Source organism: Ambystoma mexicanum, chromosome 4p, assembly GCF_040938575.1.
Source record: "Ambystoma mexicanum isolate Mex_15411 chromosome 4p, UKY_AmexF1_1, whole genome shotgun sequence".
NCBI classification, from domain to species: domain Eukaryota; kingdom Metazoa; phylum Chordata; class Amphibia; order Caudata; family Ambystomatidae; genus Ambystoma; species Ambystoma mexicanum.
Genome location: NC_090927.1, coordinates 1,076,912,335 through 1,076,929,185, shown reverse-complemented (window position 1 = coordinate 1,076,929,185; position 16,851 = coordinate 1,076,912,335).

Below are 16,851 nucleotides of genomic sequence, written 5' to 3'. Positions count from 1 at the left end.
CCAATCACCCCTTCGGCCCTTCTTACTCGTCTCACAGCTCAACCCATAAGTGAAGAGTGCATCTTTTGTTGGTAGATTTCCTTCATGAGGCTTAGCTCGGCCTGCATTCCTTTTCAAAGGGCCATAGAAGAGAGCAAAAAAGGAGAAGGCATAATAGAGCGGGAAGTCGGTCGAAGACGAGGGGTCAGGGGGGTTGGCAGTAAAAGAAACAGGGCCTGGCCTGGCAGAGAGTTAGAAGTTAGGGAACACAACAATGAGCGAGGGACAAGGAAAGATGTCTCAGGCATGCAGCTCTCTGAGTCTTCCCCACTGTACCTGCAGAAAGAGACGTCCTATTCCTAGCTCTCTCCCGGATGGACACATTTGCCTGGAGAGCCCAGAACTAATGTCACTTAGGCAGAGAGGTTAAAGAGAGGGCAGCTGAGCAGGCACACCCCTTCATTTTAATATGCTCCCGGGGTGGCTTCTGGGAGGAAAAAGGCATCAATATTCCACCAAGATCATCTTCACCTAGGCCACCATCACTAAGGTTTCAAAAACAGGCTGTGACACTTTCTGGGGCCTAGGTGGCCAGGCCTACGTGGAAGAGCACAGATCCTAACCCTAAGTTGTGTGGGTGGCTGCACCAGAGGGGCTGCATAGGACATAGGGCTGTGCCCGTAAGGGCTGTGGTTGCGTTGGGGAGCGTTGGGGACGCGTGGAGGACGCAGGGCGCAGACCTCTGCCCGTTTCCCTCCAGGATTTACCCCTGGTTGTCATTAGTGGAGCCAGACACCCCAACATTGAGGAAGTTAAAGGCAGAAAGCAGCCCTCTCACCCCCAGGGGAAAGAGTGGGAAAGGCTTGTTATATCAAGAGTCTTTCAAAGCTTTCACTTTTGAGAGCAGAGTGTTTACATTTAAGAATCATGACCAAGCAGCAATAAGAAAACAAACAGTAGCACAGGACAGAAGACTCACCTGCACATATCAATACACTTCAATGACAAAGGCAAAGATTTAACTGACCTGCTTAGCTTTTAGTGGCTCACAACTCACAATGATTATCAGCTCTCCGTGAAGCAACACATGCTCTGAATTGGGGTGAAAGATAGATCTAATGTGCCAAAGGAAGGCAACATGGAAATTCAGTTTCCTGCTCTCTGAGGAAGGAGGGTCGACAGCCCAATGGGTTAATGGACCTACTGCAGCCTCCTATGTGTAACCTGCAGGCGACACGTTCAGCTGCTGGTGAGATGCTGATACAGGTTGGCTTGCTATGCAGGGGCCGGTGGTCGCCTCACAGCGCCTCGAGAAGGTGTCCTGTTTGAGTCCCAGTGCAATTATCAAATACACCATGACCTGTAGATTACACTTTTACCCCTGCTTTTTTTCCAGTCTGTTGGGGCCAGAGGGACAAGCTTTTGTATGGGTGTTACGAAGGCCAGAGTGCAGGAAAAAAAGGCACAACTGTTAGTAGGAATGCAGGTATTGAAGGGGCATTAATTGTTGGCTGATCGCGCCGGCAATGCATACCCATTTTCAATAAAAAAACTTTTTACAATTTTTTTTAAAAAACATGCCCAGAGATTCCAGACATTGGATTAGAACTCAGGCCCCCAGCATTCCAAGACCAAGCACTTACCTGCTTGAGCCTCTGGTGGCTGTTTTTCTGAGAGCACCTTTTGGGCGTATTTATCATTCTTCTGCATGGTCCTGTGAGCATACCCATTTGCATTGTGAAACATGTTCACTGAAGAAAATGTGGACAGAACATCTGGCCCCCCGCTCCACCAAATACCAGCTAACTGCAGTGGCCTAGAGGTTAAGTGCTTGCGTTACAGCGCTGGGGGGGTCTGGGTTCGAATCCTGCTTTCGGCACATAAACGGAATAGTGGGTGCCAGCACTCCTTCTAAAAGGTTCAGTGGGTATGAAAAGAGTTCACTGGTAGAGGGTGGAAGAAAGCAGAAGGTTCAGTGGGTATGAAAAGAGTTCACTGGTAGAGGGTGGAAGAAAGCAGAGAGGCGGGACTGTGGAAGTGCAGTGTGAAGGAGGAGGCAGGGCTGGATGAACGGGTCTTTGTGGAGAGGAGGTGGGGCTGAGTGAGTGGGGGTAGGTAGGCCTGGGGATGTAGGATAAAGGGGGGGCCCTAGTGATAGTGTGATGGTGGAGGAGGGCCCTGCATTATAGAGGGGGGTGTGTAGGAGGGCCCTAATGTGGGGGAAAGGGTGCATTGAGAAGGAAAAAGGGACCAGAGCATGGGCTGACATTTTTTTTTTCATCCAGTTCTACCTGCCCCTCCTCCTCCTTACCCTGCACTTCCACAGTCCCACCTCTCTGCCACCCTCCCTAGACCTACCCCCACTCACCCAGCCCCATCTTCTCTCCACAGGGACTCATTCAATCAGCCCTACCTCCCCTTTTAGCCTGCCCCGCCTCCTCCTTTACCCTGCACTTCCTCAGTCCCACCTCTCGCTTTCTTCCACTCTCCCTTTACCAAGGAACTCTTTTCATACCCACTGAACCTTTTAGAAGGAGAGTGGGCACCCACTATTGCGTTTATGTGCCGAAAGCAGGACTTGAACCCAGGCCCCCAGCGCTGTAAGGCAAGCACTTAACCTCTAGGCCACTGCAGTTAGCTGGTATTTGGTGGAGCGGGGAGCGGGGAGCGGGGAGCCAGATGTTCTATCCTCATTTTCTCCAGTGAACATATTTCACAATGCAAATGGGTATGCTCACAGGGGCGTGCAGAAGAAAGATATATACGCCCAAAAGCAGCTCTCATGAGCACAGCCATCAGTGGCTCAACTGCTAAGCGCTTGGTCTTGTGATGCTGGGGACCAGAGTTCTAATCCAATGTCTGGAACCTCCTGGGCATTTAAAAAATGTGTTTTTTTTTTTTAATTGAAAATAGGTATGCATTGCCCTGCGCGATCAGCCAACAGTTAATGCCCCTTCAATACCTGCATTCCTACTAACAGTTGTGCCTTTGTTTTCTGCACTCTGGCCTTGGGAACACCCATACAAAAGCTTGTCTCTCTGTCCCCAACTGAGGGGAAAATACAAGGGGGAAAAAGTGTAATCTACGGGTCATGGTTGATACGATATTTGCACTGGGACTCAAACAGGACACCTTGTCGAGTCGCTGTGAGGTGACCACCGGCCCCTGCATAGCAAGCCAACCTGTATCAGCATCTCACCAGCACTGAATGTGTCGCCTGCAGGCAACACATAGGAGGCTGCAGGAGGTGCATTAACCCATTGGGCTGTCGACCCTCCTTCCTCAGAGAGCAAGAAACTGAATTTCAATGTTGCCTTCCTTTGGCACATTAGATCTGTCTTTCAACCCAATTCAGAGGATGTTTAGCTTCACGCAGAGATGATAATCATTGAGAGGTGTGAGCCACTAATAGCTAAGCAGGTCAGTTAAATCTTTGCCTTTCTCATTGGGGTGTATTGATATGCACAGGGCAGTCTCCTGTCCTAGGTTACTGCATGCCTTCTTATTGCTGCTTGTTCATGATTTTTAAATGTAAACACTCTGTTCTCAAAAGTGAAAGATTTGAAAGACTCTTGCTGCAGCGAGCCTTTCCCACACTTTGCCCTGGGGGTGAGAGCAGAGGCAGGGTAGGGCTTGAGGGGCAAGGCCCACCCAAATTCTGCAAATACCCAATCAGCAGCGCTGTGTGGTCATTTACAGATATTTTTGTCAGTGCAGTGGGCCCAACTACATTAGCTTCGGCCCCCATTTGGTAGGCAATACTGGCTACGCCTCTGGTGCCTCCCAGCTGAACAACCCAATCACCCCTTCGGCCCTTCTTACTCGTCTCACAGCTCAACCCATAAGTGAAGAGTGCATCTTTTGTTGGTAGATTTCCTTCATGAGGCTTAGCTCGGCCTGCATTCCTTTTCAAAGGGCCATAGAAGAGAGCAAAAAAGGAGAAGGCATAATAGAGCGGGAAGTCGGTCGAAGACGAGGGGTCAGGGGGGTTGGCAGTAAAAGAAACAGGGCCTGGCCTGGCAGAGAGTTAGAAGTTAGGGAACACAACAATGAGCGAGGGACAAGGAAAGATGTCTCAGGCATGCAGCTCTCTGAGTCTTCCCCACTGTACCTGCAGAAAGAGACGTCCTATTCCTAGCTCTCTCCCGGATGGACACATTTGCCTGGAGAGCCCAGAACTAATGTCACTTAGGCAGAGAGGTTAAAGAGAGGGCAGCTGAGCAGGCACACCCCTTCATTTTAATATGCTCCCGGGGTGGCTTCTGGGAGGAAAAAGGCATCAATATTCCACCAAGATCATCTTCACCTAGGCCACCATCACTAAGGTTTCAAAAACAGGCTGTGACACTTTCTGGGGCCTAGGTGGCCAGGCCTACGTGGAAGAGCACAGATCCTAACCCTAAGTTGTGTGGGTGGCTGCACCAGAGGGGCTGCATAGGACATAGGGCTGTGCCCGTAAGTGCTGTGGTCGCGTTTGGGAGCGTTAGGGACGCGTGGAGGACGCAGGGCGCAGACCTCTGCCCGTTTCCCTCCAGGATTTACCCCTGGTTGTCAGTGGTGGAGCCAGACACCCCAACATTGAGGAAGTTAAAGGCAGAAAGCAGCCCTCTCACCCCCAGGGCAAAGAGTGGGAAAGGCTTGTTATATCAAGAGTCTTTCAAAGCTTTCACTTTTGAGAGCAGAGTGTTTACATTTAAGAATCATGACCAAGCAGCAATAAGAAAACAAACAGTAGCACAGGACAGAAGACTCACCTGCACATATCAATACACTTCAATGACAAAGGCAAAGATTTAACTGACCTGCTTAGCTTTTAGTGGCTCACAACTCACAATGATTATCAGCTCTCCGTGAAGCAACACATGCTCTGAATTGGGGTGAAAGATAGATCTAATGTGCCAAAGGAAGGCAACATGGAAATTCAGTTTCCTGCTCTCTGAGGAAGGAGGGTCGACAGCCCAATGGGTTAATGCACCTACTGCAGCCTCCTATGTGTAACCTGCAGGCGACACGTTCAGCTGCTGGTGAGATGCTGATACAGGTTGGCTTGCTATGCAGGGGCCGGTGGTCGCCTCACAGCGCCTCGAGAAGGTGTCCTGTTTGAGTCCCAGTGCAATTATCAAATACACCATGACCTGTAGATTACACTTTTACCCCTGCTTTTTTTCCAGTCTGTTGGGGCCAGAGGGACAAGCTTTTGTATGGGTGTTACGAAGGCCAGAGTGCAGGAAAAAAAGGCACAACTGTTAGTAGGAATGCAGGTATTGAAGGGGCATTAATTGTTGGCTGATCGCGCCGGCAATGCATACCCATTTTCAATAAAAAAACTTTTTACAATTTTTTTAAAAACATGCCCAGAGATTCCAGACATTGGATTAGAACTCAGGCCCCCAGCATTCCAAGACCAAGCACTTACCTGCTTGAGCCTCTGGTGGCTGTTTTTCTGAGAGCACCTTTTGGGCGTATTTATCATTCTTCTGCATGGTCCTGTGAGCATACCCATTTGCATTGTGAAACATGTTCACTGAAGAAAATGTGGACAGAACATCTGGCCCCCCGCTCCACCAAATACCAGCTAACTGCAGTGGCCTAGAGGTTAAGTGCTTGCGTTACAGCGCTGGGGGTCTGGGTTCGAATCCTGCTTTCGGCACATAAACGGAATAGTGGGTGCCAGCACTCCTTCTAAAAGGTTCAGTGGGTATGAAAAGAGTTCACTGGTAGAGGGTGGAAGAAAGCAGAGAGGCGGGACTGTGGAAGTGCAGTGTGAAGGAGGAGGCAGGGCTGGATGAACGGGTCTTTGTGGAGAGGAGGTGGGGCTGAGTGAGTGGGGGTAGGTAGGCCTGGGGATGTAGGATAAAGGGGGGGCCCTAGTGATAGTGTGATGGTGGAGGAGGGCCCTGCATTATAGAGGGGGGTGTGTAGGAGGGCCCTAATGTGGGGGAAAGGGTGCATTGAGAAGGAAAAAGGGACCAGAGCATGGGCTGACATTTTTTTTTTCATCCAGTTCTACCTGCCCCTCCTCCTCCTTACCCTGCACTTCCACAGTCCCACCTCTCTGCCACCCTCCCTAGACCTACCCCCACTCACCCAGCCCCATCTTCTCTCCACAGGGACTCATTCAATCAGCCCTACCTCCCCTTTTAGCCTGCCCCGCCTCCTCCTTTACCCTGCACTTCCTCAGTCCCACCTCTCGCTTTCTTCCACTCTCCCTTTACCAAGGAACTCTTTTCATACCCACTGAACCTTTTAGAAGGAGAGTGGGCACCCACTATTGCGTTTATGTGCCGAAAGCAGGACTTGAACCCAGGCCCCCAGCGCTGTAAGGCAAGCACTTAACCTCTAGGCCACTGCAGTTAGCTGGTATTTGGTGGAGCGGGGAGCGGGGAGCGGGGAGCCAGATGTTCTATCCTCATTTTCTCCAGTGAACATATTTCACAATGCAAATGGGTATGCTCACAGGGGCGTGCAGAAGAAAGATATATACGCCCAAAAGCAGCTCTCATGAGCACAGCCATCAGTGGCTCAACTGCTAAGCGCTTGGTCTTGTGATGCTGGGGACCAGAGTTCTAATCCAATGTCTGGAACCTCCTGGGCATTTAAAAAATGTGTTTTTTTTTTTTTTAATTGAAAATAGGTATGCATTGCCCTGCGCGATCAGCCAACAGTTAATGCCCCTTCAATACCTTCATTCCTACTAACAGTTGTGCCTTTGTTTTCTGCACTCTGGCCTTGGGAACACCCATACAAAAGCTTGTCTCTCTGGCCCCAACTGAGGGGAAAATACAAGGGGGAAAAAGTGTAATCTACGGGTCATGGTTGATACGATATTTGCACTGGGACTCAAACAGGACACCTTGTCGAGTCGCTGTGAGGTGACCACCGGCCCCTGCATAGCAAGCCAACCTGTATCAGCATCTCACCAGCACTGAATGTGTCGCCTGCAGGCAACACATAGGAGGCTGCAGGAGGTGCATTAAACCATTGGGCTGTTGACCCTCCTTCCTCAGAGAGCAAGACACTGAATTTCAATGTTGCCTTCCTTTGGCACATTAGATCTGTCTTTCAACCCAATTCAGAGGATGTTTTGCTTCACGCAGAGATGATAATCATTGAGAGGTGTGAGCCACTAATAGCTAAGCAGGTCAGTTAAATCTTTGCCTTTCTCATTGGGGTGTATTGATATGCACAGGGCAGTCTCCTGTCCTAGGTTACTGCATGCCTTCTTATTGCTGCTTGTTCATGATTTTTAAATGTAAACACTCTGTTCTCAAAAGTGAAAGATTTGAAAGACTCTTGCTGCAGCGAGCCTTTCCCACACTTTGCCCTGGGGGTGAGAGCAGAGGCAGGGTAGGGCTTGAGGGGCAAGGCCCACCCAAATTCTGCAAATACCCAATCAGCAGCGCTGTGTGGTCATTTACAGATATTTTTGTCAGTGCAGTGGGCCCAACTACATTAGCTTCAGCCCCCATTTGGTAGGCAATACTGGCTACGCCTCTGGTGCCTCCCAGCTGAACAACCCAATCACCCCTTCGGCCGTTCTTACTCGTCTCACAGCTCAACCCATAAGTGAAGAGTGCATCTTTTGTTGGTAGATTCCCTTCATGAGGCTTAGCTCGGCCTGCATTCCTTTTCAAAGGGCCATAGAAGAGAGCAAAAAAGGAGAAGGCATAATAGAGCGGGAAGTCGGTCGAAGACGAGGGGTCAGGGGGGTTGGCAGTAAAAGAAACAGGGCCTGGCCTGGCAGAGAGTTAGAAGTTAGGGAACACAACAATGAGCGAGGGACAAGGAAAGATGTCTCAGGCATGCAGCTCTCTGAGTCTTCCCCACTGTACCTGCAGAAAGAGACGTCCTATTCCTAGCTCTCTCCCGGATGGACACATTTGCCTGGAGAGCCCAGAACTAATGTCACTTAGGCAGAGAGGTTAAAGAGAGGGCAGCTGAGCAGGCACACCCCTTCATTTTAATATGCTCCCGGGGTGGCTTCTGGGAGGAAAAAGGCATCAATATTCCACCAAGATCATCTTCACCTAGGCCACCATCACTAAGGTTTCAAAAACAGGCTGTGACACTTTCTGGGGCCTAGGTGGCCAGGCCTACGTGGAAGAGCACAGATCCTAACCCTAAGTTGTGTGGGTGGCTGCACCAGAGGGGCTGCATAGGACATAGGGCTGTGCCCGTAAGGGCTGTGGTCGCGTTTGGGAGCGTTAGGGACGCGTGGAGGACGCAGGGCGCAGACCTCTGCCCGTTTCCCTCCAGGATTTACACCTGGTTGTCAGTGGTGGAGCCAGACACCCCAACATTGAGGAAGTTAAAGGCAGAAAGCAGCCCTCTCACCCCCAGGGCAAAGAGTGGGAAAGGCTTGTTATATCAAGAGTCTTTCAAAGCTTTCACTTTTGAGAGCAGAGTGTTTACATTTAAGAATCATGACCAAGCAGCAATAAGAAAACAAACAGTAGCACAGGACAGAAGACTCACCTGCACATATCAATACACTTCAATGACAAAGGCAAAGATTTAACTGACCTGCTTAGCTTTTAGTGGCTCACAACTCACAATGATTATCAGCTCTCCGTGAAGCAACACATGCTCTGAATTGGGGTGAAAGATAGATCTAATGTGCCAAAGGAAGGCAACATGGAAATTCAGTTTCCTGCTCTCTGAGGAAGGAGGGTCGACAGCCCAATGGGTTAATGCACCTACTGCAGCCTCCTATGTGTAACCTGCAGGCGACACGTTCAGCTGCTGGTGAGATGCTGATACAGGTTGGCTTGCTATGCAGGGGCCGGTGGTCGCCTCACAGCGCCTCGAGAAGGTGTCCTGTTTGAGTCCCAGTGCAATTATCAAATACACCATGACCTGTAGATTACACTTTTACCCCTGCTTTTTTTCCAGTCTGTTGGGGCCAGAGGGACAAGCTTTTGTATGGGTGTTACGAAGGCCAGAGTGCAGGAAAAAAAGGCACAACTGTTAGTAGGAATGCAGGTATTGAAGGGGCATTAATTGTTGGCTGATCGCGCCGGCAATGCATACCCATTTTCAATAAAAAAACTTTTTACAATTTTTTTTAAAAAACATGCCCAGAGATTCCAGACATTGGATTAGAACTCAGGCCCCCAGCATTCCAAGACCAAGCACTTACCTGCTTGAGCCTCTGGTGGCTGTTTTTCTGAGAGCACCTTTTGGGCGTATTTATCATTCTTCTGCATGGTCCTGTGAGCATACCCATTTGCATTGTGAAACATGTTCACTGAAGAAAATGTGGACAGAACATCTGGCCCCCCGCTCCACCAAATACCAGCTAACTGCAGTGGCCTAGAGGTTAAGTGCTTGCGTTACAGCGCTGGGGGGGTCTGGGTTCGAATCCTGCTTTCGGCACATAAACGGAATAGTGGGTGCCAGCACTCCTTCTAAAAGGTTCAGTGGGTATGAAAAGAGTTCACTGGTAGAGGGTGGAAGAAAGCAGAAGGTTCAGTGGGTATGAAAAGAGTTCACTGGTAGAGGGTGGAAGAAAGCAGAGAGGCGGGACTGTGGAAGTGCAGTGTGAAGGAGGAGGCAGGGCTGGATGAACGGGTCTTTGTGGAGAGGAGGTGGGGCTGAGTGAGTGGGGGTAGGTAGGCCTGGGGATGTAGGATAAAGGGGGGGCCCTAGTGATAGTGTGATGGTGGAGGAGGGCCCTGCATTATAGAGGGGGGTGTGTAGGAGGGCCCTAATGTGGGGGAAAGGGTGCATTGAGAAGGAAAAAGGGACCAGAGCATGGGCTGACATTTTTTTTTCATCCAGTTCTACCTGCCCCTCCTCCTCCTTACCCTGCACTTCCACAGTCCCACCTCTCTGCCACCCTCCCTAGACCTACCCCCACTCACCCAGCCCCATCTTCTCTCCACAGGGACTCATTCAATCAGCCCTACCTCCCCTTTTAGCCTGCCCCGCCTCCTCCTTTACCCTGCACTTCCTCAGTCCCACCTCTCGCTTTCTTCCACTCTCCCTTTACCAAGGAACTCTTTTCATACCCACTGAACCTTTTAGAAGGAGAGTGGGCACCCACTATTGCGTTTATGTGCCGAAAGCAGGACTTGAACCCAGGCCCCCAGCGCTGTAAGGCAAGCACTTAACCTCTAGGCCACTGCAGTTAGCTGGTATTTGGTGGAGCGGGGAGCGGGGAGCGGGGAGCCAGATGTTCTATCCTCATTTTCTCCAGTGAACATATTTCACAATGCAAATGGGTATGCTCACAGGGGCGTGCAGAAGAAAGATATATACGCCCAAAAGCAGCTCTCATGAGCACAGCCATCAGTGGCTCAACTGCTAAGCGCTTGGTCTTGTGATGCTGGGGACCAGAGTTCTAATCCAATGTCTGGAACCTCCTGGGCATTTAAAAAATGTGTTTTTTTTTTTTTAATTGAAAATAGGTATGCATTGCCCTGCGCGATCAGCCAACAGTTAATGCCCCTTCAATACCTGCATTCCTACTAACAGTTGTGCCTTTGTTTTCTGCACTCTGGCCTTGGGAACACCCATACAAAAGCTTGTCTCTCTGTCCCCAACTGAGGGGAAAATACAAGGGGGAAAAAGTGTAATCTACGGGTCATGGTTGATACGATATTTGCACTGGGACTCAAACAGGACACCTTGTCGAGTCGCTGTGAGGTGACCACCGGCCCCTGCATAGCAAGCCAACCTGTATCAGCATCTCACCAGCACTGAATGTGTCGCCTGCAGGCAACACATAGGAGGCTGCAGGAGGTGCATTAACCCATTGGGCTGTCGACCCTCCTTCCTCAGAGAGCAAGAAACTGAATTTCAATGTTGCCTTCCTTTGGCACATTAGATCTGTCTTTCAACCCAATTCAGAGGATGTTTAGCTTCACGCAGAGATGATAATCATTGAGAGGTGTGAGCCACTAATAGCTAAGCAGGTCAGTTAAATCTTTGCCTTTCTCATTGGGGTGTATTGATATGCACAGGGCAGTCTCCTGTCCTAGGTTACTGCATGCCTTCTTATTGCTGCTTGTTCATGATTTTTAAATGTAAACACTCTGTTCTCAAAAGTGAAAGATTTGAAAGACTCTTGCTGCAGCGAGCCTTTCCCACACTTTGCCCTGGGGGTGAGAGCAGAGGCAGGGTAGGGCTTGAGGGGCAAGGCCCACCCAAATTCTGCAAATACCCAATCAGCAGCGCTGTGTGGTCATTTACAGATATTTTTGTCAGTGCAGTGGGCCCAACTACATTAGCTTCGGCCCCCATTTGGTAGGCAATACTGGCTACGCCTCTGGTGCCTCCCAGCTGAACAACCCAATCACCCCTTCGGCCCTTCTTACTCGTCTCACAGCTCAACCCATAAGTGAAGAGTGCATCTTTTGTTGGTAGATTTCCTTCATGAGGCTTAGCTCGGCCTGCATTCCTTTTCAAAGGGCCATAGAAGAGAGCAAAAAAGGAGAAGGCATAATAGAGCGGGAAGTCGGTCGAAGACGAGGGGTCAGGGGGGTTGGCAGTAAAAGAAACAGGGCCTGGCCTGGCAGAGAGTTAGAAGTTAGGGAACACAACAATGAGCGAGGGACAAGGAAAGATGTCTCAGGCATGCAGCTCTCTGAGTCTTCCCCACTGTACCTGCAGAAAGAGACGTCCTATTCCTAGCTCTCTCCCGGATGGACACATTTGCCTGGAGAGCCCAGAACTAATGTCACTTAGGCAGAGAGGTTAAAGAGAGGGCAGCTGAGCAGGCACACCCCTTCATTTTAATATGCTCCCGGGGTGGCTTCTGGGAGGAAAAAGGCATCAATATTCCACCAAGATCATCTTCACCTAGGCCACCATCACTAAGGTTTCAAAAACAGGCTGTGACACTTTCTGGGGCCTAGGTGGCCAGGCCTACGTGGAAGAGCACAGATCCTAACCCTAAGTTGTGTGGGTGGCTGCACCAGAGGGGCTGCATAGGACATAGGGCTGTGCCCGTAAGTGCTGTGGTCGCGTTTGGGAGCGTTAGGGACGCGTGGAGGACGCAGGGCGCAGACCTCTGCCCGTTTCCCTCCAGGATTTACCCCTGGTTGTCAGTGGTGGAGCCAGACACCCCAACATTGAGGAAGTTAAAGGCAGAAAGCAGCCCTCTCACCCCCAGGGCAAAGAGTGGGAAAGGCTTGTTATATCAAGAGTCTTTCAAAGCTTTCACTTTTGAGAGCAGAGTGTTTACATTTAAGAATCATGACCAAGCAGCAATAAGAAAACAAACAGTAGCACAGGACAGAAGACTCACCTGCACATATCAATACACTTCAATGACAAAGGCAAAGATTTAACTGACCTGCTTAGCTTTTAGTGGCTCACAACTCACAATGATTATCAGCTCTCCGTGAAGCAACACATGCTCTGAATTGGGGTGAAAGATAGATCTAATGTGCCAAAGGAAGGCAACATGGAAATTCAGTTTCCTGCTCTCTGAGGAAGGAGGGTCGACAGCCCAATGGGTTAATGCACCTACTGCAGCCTCCTATGTGTAACCTGCAGGCGACACGTTCAGCTGCTGGTGAGATGCTGATACAGGTTGGCTTGCTATGCAGGGGCCGGTGGTCGCCTCACAGCGCCTCGAGAAGGTGTCCTGTTTGAGTCCCAGTGCAATTATCAAATACACCATGACCTGTAGATTACACTTTTACCCCTGCTTTTTTTCCAGTCTGTTGGGGCCAGAGGGACAAGCTTTTGTATGGGTGTTACGAAGGCCAGAGTGCAGGAAAAAAAGGCACAACTGTTAGTAGGAATGCAGGTATTGAAGGGGCATTAATTGTTGGCTGATCGCGCCGGCAATGCATACCCATTTTCAATAAAAAAACTTTTTACAATTTTTTTAAAAACATGCCCAGAGATTCCAGACATTGGATTAGAACTCAGGCCCCCAGCATTCCAAGACCAAGCACTTACCTGCTTGAGCCTCTGGTGGCTGTTTTTCTGAGAGCACCTTTTGGGCGTATTTATCATTCTTCTGCATGGTCCTGTGAGCATACCCATTTGCATTGTGAAACATGTTCACTGAAGAAAATGTGGACAGAACATCTGGCCCCCCGCTCCACCAAATACCAGCTAACTGCAGTGGCCTAGAGGTTAAGTGCTTGCGTTACAGCGCTGGGGGTCTGGGTTCGAATCCTGCTTTCGGCACATAAACGGAATAGTGGGTGCCAGCACTCCTTCTAAAAGGTTCAGTGGGTATGAAAAGAGTTCACTGGTAGAGGGTGGAAGAAAGCAGAGAGGCGGGACTGTGGAAGTGCAGTGTGAAGGAGGAGGCAGGGCTGGATGAACGGGTCTTTGTGGAGAGGAGGTGGGGCTGAGTGAGTGGGGGTAGGTAGGCCTGGGGATGTAGGATAAAGGGGGGGCCCTAGTGATAGTGTGATGGTGGAGGAGGGCCCTGCATTATAGAGGGGGGTGTGTAGGAGGGCCCTAATGTGGGGGAAAGGGTGCATTGAGAAGGAAAAAGGGACCAGAGCATGGGCTGACATTTTTTTTTTCATCCAGTTCTACCTGCCCCTCCTCCTCCTTACCCTGCACTTCCACAGTCCCACCTCTCTGCCACCCTCCCTAGACCTACCCCCACTCACCCAGCCCCATCTTCTCTCCACAGGGACTCATTCAATCAGCCCTACCTCCCCTTTTAGCCTGCCCCGCCTCCTCCTTTACCCTGCACTTCCTCAGTCCCACCTCTCGCTTTCTTCCACTCTCCCTTTACCAAGGAACTCTTTTCATACCCACTGAACCTTTTAGAAGGAGAGTGGGCACCCACTATTGCGTTTATGTGCCGAAAGCAGGACTTGAACCCAGGCCCCCAGCGCTGTAAGGCAAGCACTTAACCTCTAGGCCACTGCAGTTAGCTGGTATTTGGTGGAGCGGGGAGCGGGGAGCGGGGAGCCAGATGTTCTATCCTCATTTTCTCCAGTGAACATATTTCACAATGCAAATGGGTATGCTCACAGGGGCGTGCAGAAGAAAGATATATACGCCCAAAAGCAGCTCTCATGAGCACAGCCATCAGTGGCTCAACTGCTAAGCGCTTGGTCTTGTGATGCTGGGGACCAGAGTTCTAATCCAATGTCTGGAACCTCCTGGGCATTTAAAAAATGTGTTTTTTTTTTTTTTAATTGAAAATAGGTATGCATTGCCCTGCGCGATCAGCCAACAGTTAATGCCCCTTCAATACCTTCATTCCTACTAACAGTTGTGCCTTTGTTTTCTGCACTCTGGCCTTGGGAACACCCATACAAAAGCTTGTCTCTCTGGCCCCAACTGAGGGGAAAATACAAGGGGGAAAAAGTGTAATCTACGGGTCATGGTTGATACGATATTTGCACTGGGACTCAAACAGGACACCTTGTCGAGTCGCTGTGAGGTGACCACCGGCCCCTGCATAGCAAGCCAACCTGTATCAGCATCTCACCAGCACTGAATGTGTCGCCTGCAGGCAACACATAGGAGGCTGCAGGAGGTGCATTAAACCATTGGGCTGTTGACCCTCCTTCCTCAGAGAGCAAGACACTGAATTTCAATGTTGCCTTCCTTTGGCACATTAGATCTGTCTTTCAACCCAATTCAGAGGATGTTTTGCTTCACGCAGAGATGATAATCATTGAGAGGTGTGAGCCACTAATAGCTAAGCAGGTCAGTTAAATCTTTGCCTTTCTCATTGGGGTGTATTGATATGCACAGGGCAGTCTCCTGTCCTAGGTTACTGCATGCCTTCTTATTGCTGCTTGTTCATGATTTTTAAATGTAAACACTCTGTTCTCAAAAGTGAAAGATTTGAAAGACTCTTGCTGCAGCGAGCCTTTCCCACACTTTGCCCTGGGGGTGAGAGCAGAGGCAGGGTAGGGCTTGAGGGGCAAGGCCCACCCAAATTCTGCAAATACCCAATCAGCAGCGCTGTGTGGTCATTTACAGATATTTTTGTCAGTGCAGTGGGCCCAACTACATTAGCTTCAGCCCCCATTTGGTAGGCAATACTGGCTACGCCTCTGGTGCCTCCCAGCTGAACAACCCAATCACCCCTTCGGCCGTTCTTACTCGTCTCACAGCTCAACCCATAAGTGAAGAGTGCATCTTTTGTTGGTAGATTCCCTTCATGAGGCTTAGCTCGGCCTGCATTCCTTTTCAAAGGGCCATAGAAGAGAGCAAAAAAGGAGAAGGCATAATAGAGCGGGAAGTCGGTCGAAGACGAGGGGTCAGGGGGGTTGGCAGTAAAAGAAACAGGGCCTGGCCTGGCAGAGAGTTAGAAGTTAGGGAACACAACAATGAGCGAGGGACAAGGAAAGATGTCTCAGGCATGCAGCTCTCTGAGTCTTCCCCACTGTACCTGCAGAAAGAGACGTCCTATTCCTAGCTCTCTCCCGGATGGACACATTTGCCTGGAGAGCCCAGAACTAATGTCACTTAGGCAGAGAGGTTAAAGAGAGGGCAGCTGAGCAGGCACACCCCTTCATTTTAATATGCTCCCGGGGTGGCTTCTGGGAGGAAAAAGGCATCAATATTCCACCAAGATCATCTTCACCTAGGCCACCATCACTAAGGTTTCAAAAACAGGCTGTGACACTTTCTGGGGCCTAGGTGGCCAGGCCTACGTGGAAGAGCACAGATCCTAACCCTAAGTTGTGTGGGTGGCTGCACCAGAGGGGCTGCATAGGACATAGGGCTGTGCCCGTAAGGGCTGTGGTCGCGTTTGGGAGCGTTAGGGACGCGTGGAGGACGCAGGGCGCAGACCTCTGCCCGTTTCCCTCCAGGATTTACACCTGGTTGTCAGTGGTGGAGCCAGACACCCCAACATTGAGGAAGTTAAAGGCAGAAAGCAGCCCTCTCACCCCCAGGGCAAAGAGTGGGAAAGGCTTGTTATATCAAGAGTCTTTCAAAGCTTTCACTTTTGAGAGCAGAGTGTTTACATTTAAGAATCATGACCAAGCAGCAATAAGAAAACAAACAGTAGCACAGGACAGAAGACTCACCTGCACATATCAATACACTTCAATGACAAAGGCAAAGATTTAACTGACCTGCTTAGCTTTTAGTGGCTCACAACTCACAATGATTATCAGCTCTCCGTGAAGCAACACATGCTCTGAATTGGGGTGAAAGATAGATCTAATGTGCCAAAGGAAGGCAACATGGAAATTCAGTTTCCTGCTCTCTGAGGAAGGAGGGTCGACAGCCCAATGGGTTAATGCACCTACTGCAGCCTCCTATGTGTAACCTGCAGGCGACACGTTCAGCTGCTGGTGAGATGCTGATACAGGTTGGCTTGCTATGCAGGGGCCGGTGGTCGCCTCACAGCGCCTCGAGAAGGTGTCCTGTTTGAGTCCCAGTGCAATTATCAAATACACCATGACCTGTAGATTACACTTTTACCCCTGCTTTTTTTCCAGTCTGTTGGGGCCAGAGGGACAAGCTTTTGTATGGGTGTTACGAAGGCCAGAGTGCAGGAAAAAAAGGCACAACTGTTAGTAGGAATGCAGGTATTGAAGGGGCATTAATTGTTGGCTGATCGCGCCGGCAATGCATACCCATTTTCAATAAAAAAACTTTTTACAATTTTTTTAAAAACATGCCCAGAGATTCCAGACATTGGATTAGAACTCAGGCCCCCAGCATTCCAAGACCAAGCACTTACCTGCTTGAGCCTCTGGTGGCTGTTTTTCTGAGAGCACCTTTTGGGCGTATTTATCATTCTTCTGCATGGTCCTGTGAGCATACCCATTTGCATTGTGAAACATGTTCACTGAAGAAAATGTGGACAGAACATCTGGCCCCCCGCTCCACCAAATACCAGCTAACTGCAGTGGCCTAGAGGTTAAGTGCTTGCGTTACAGCGCTGGGGGGTCTGGGTTCGAATCCTGCTTTCGGCACATA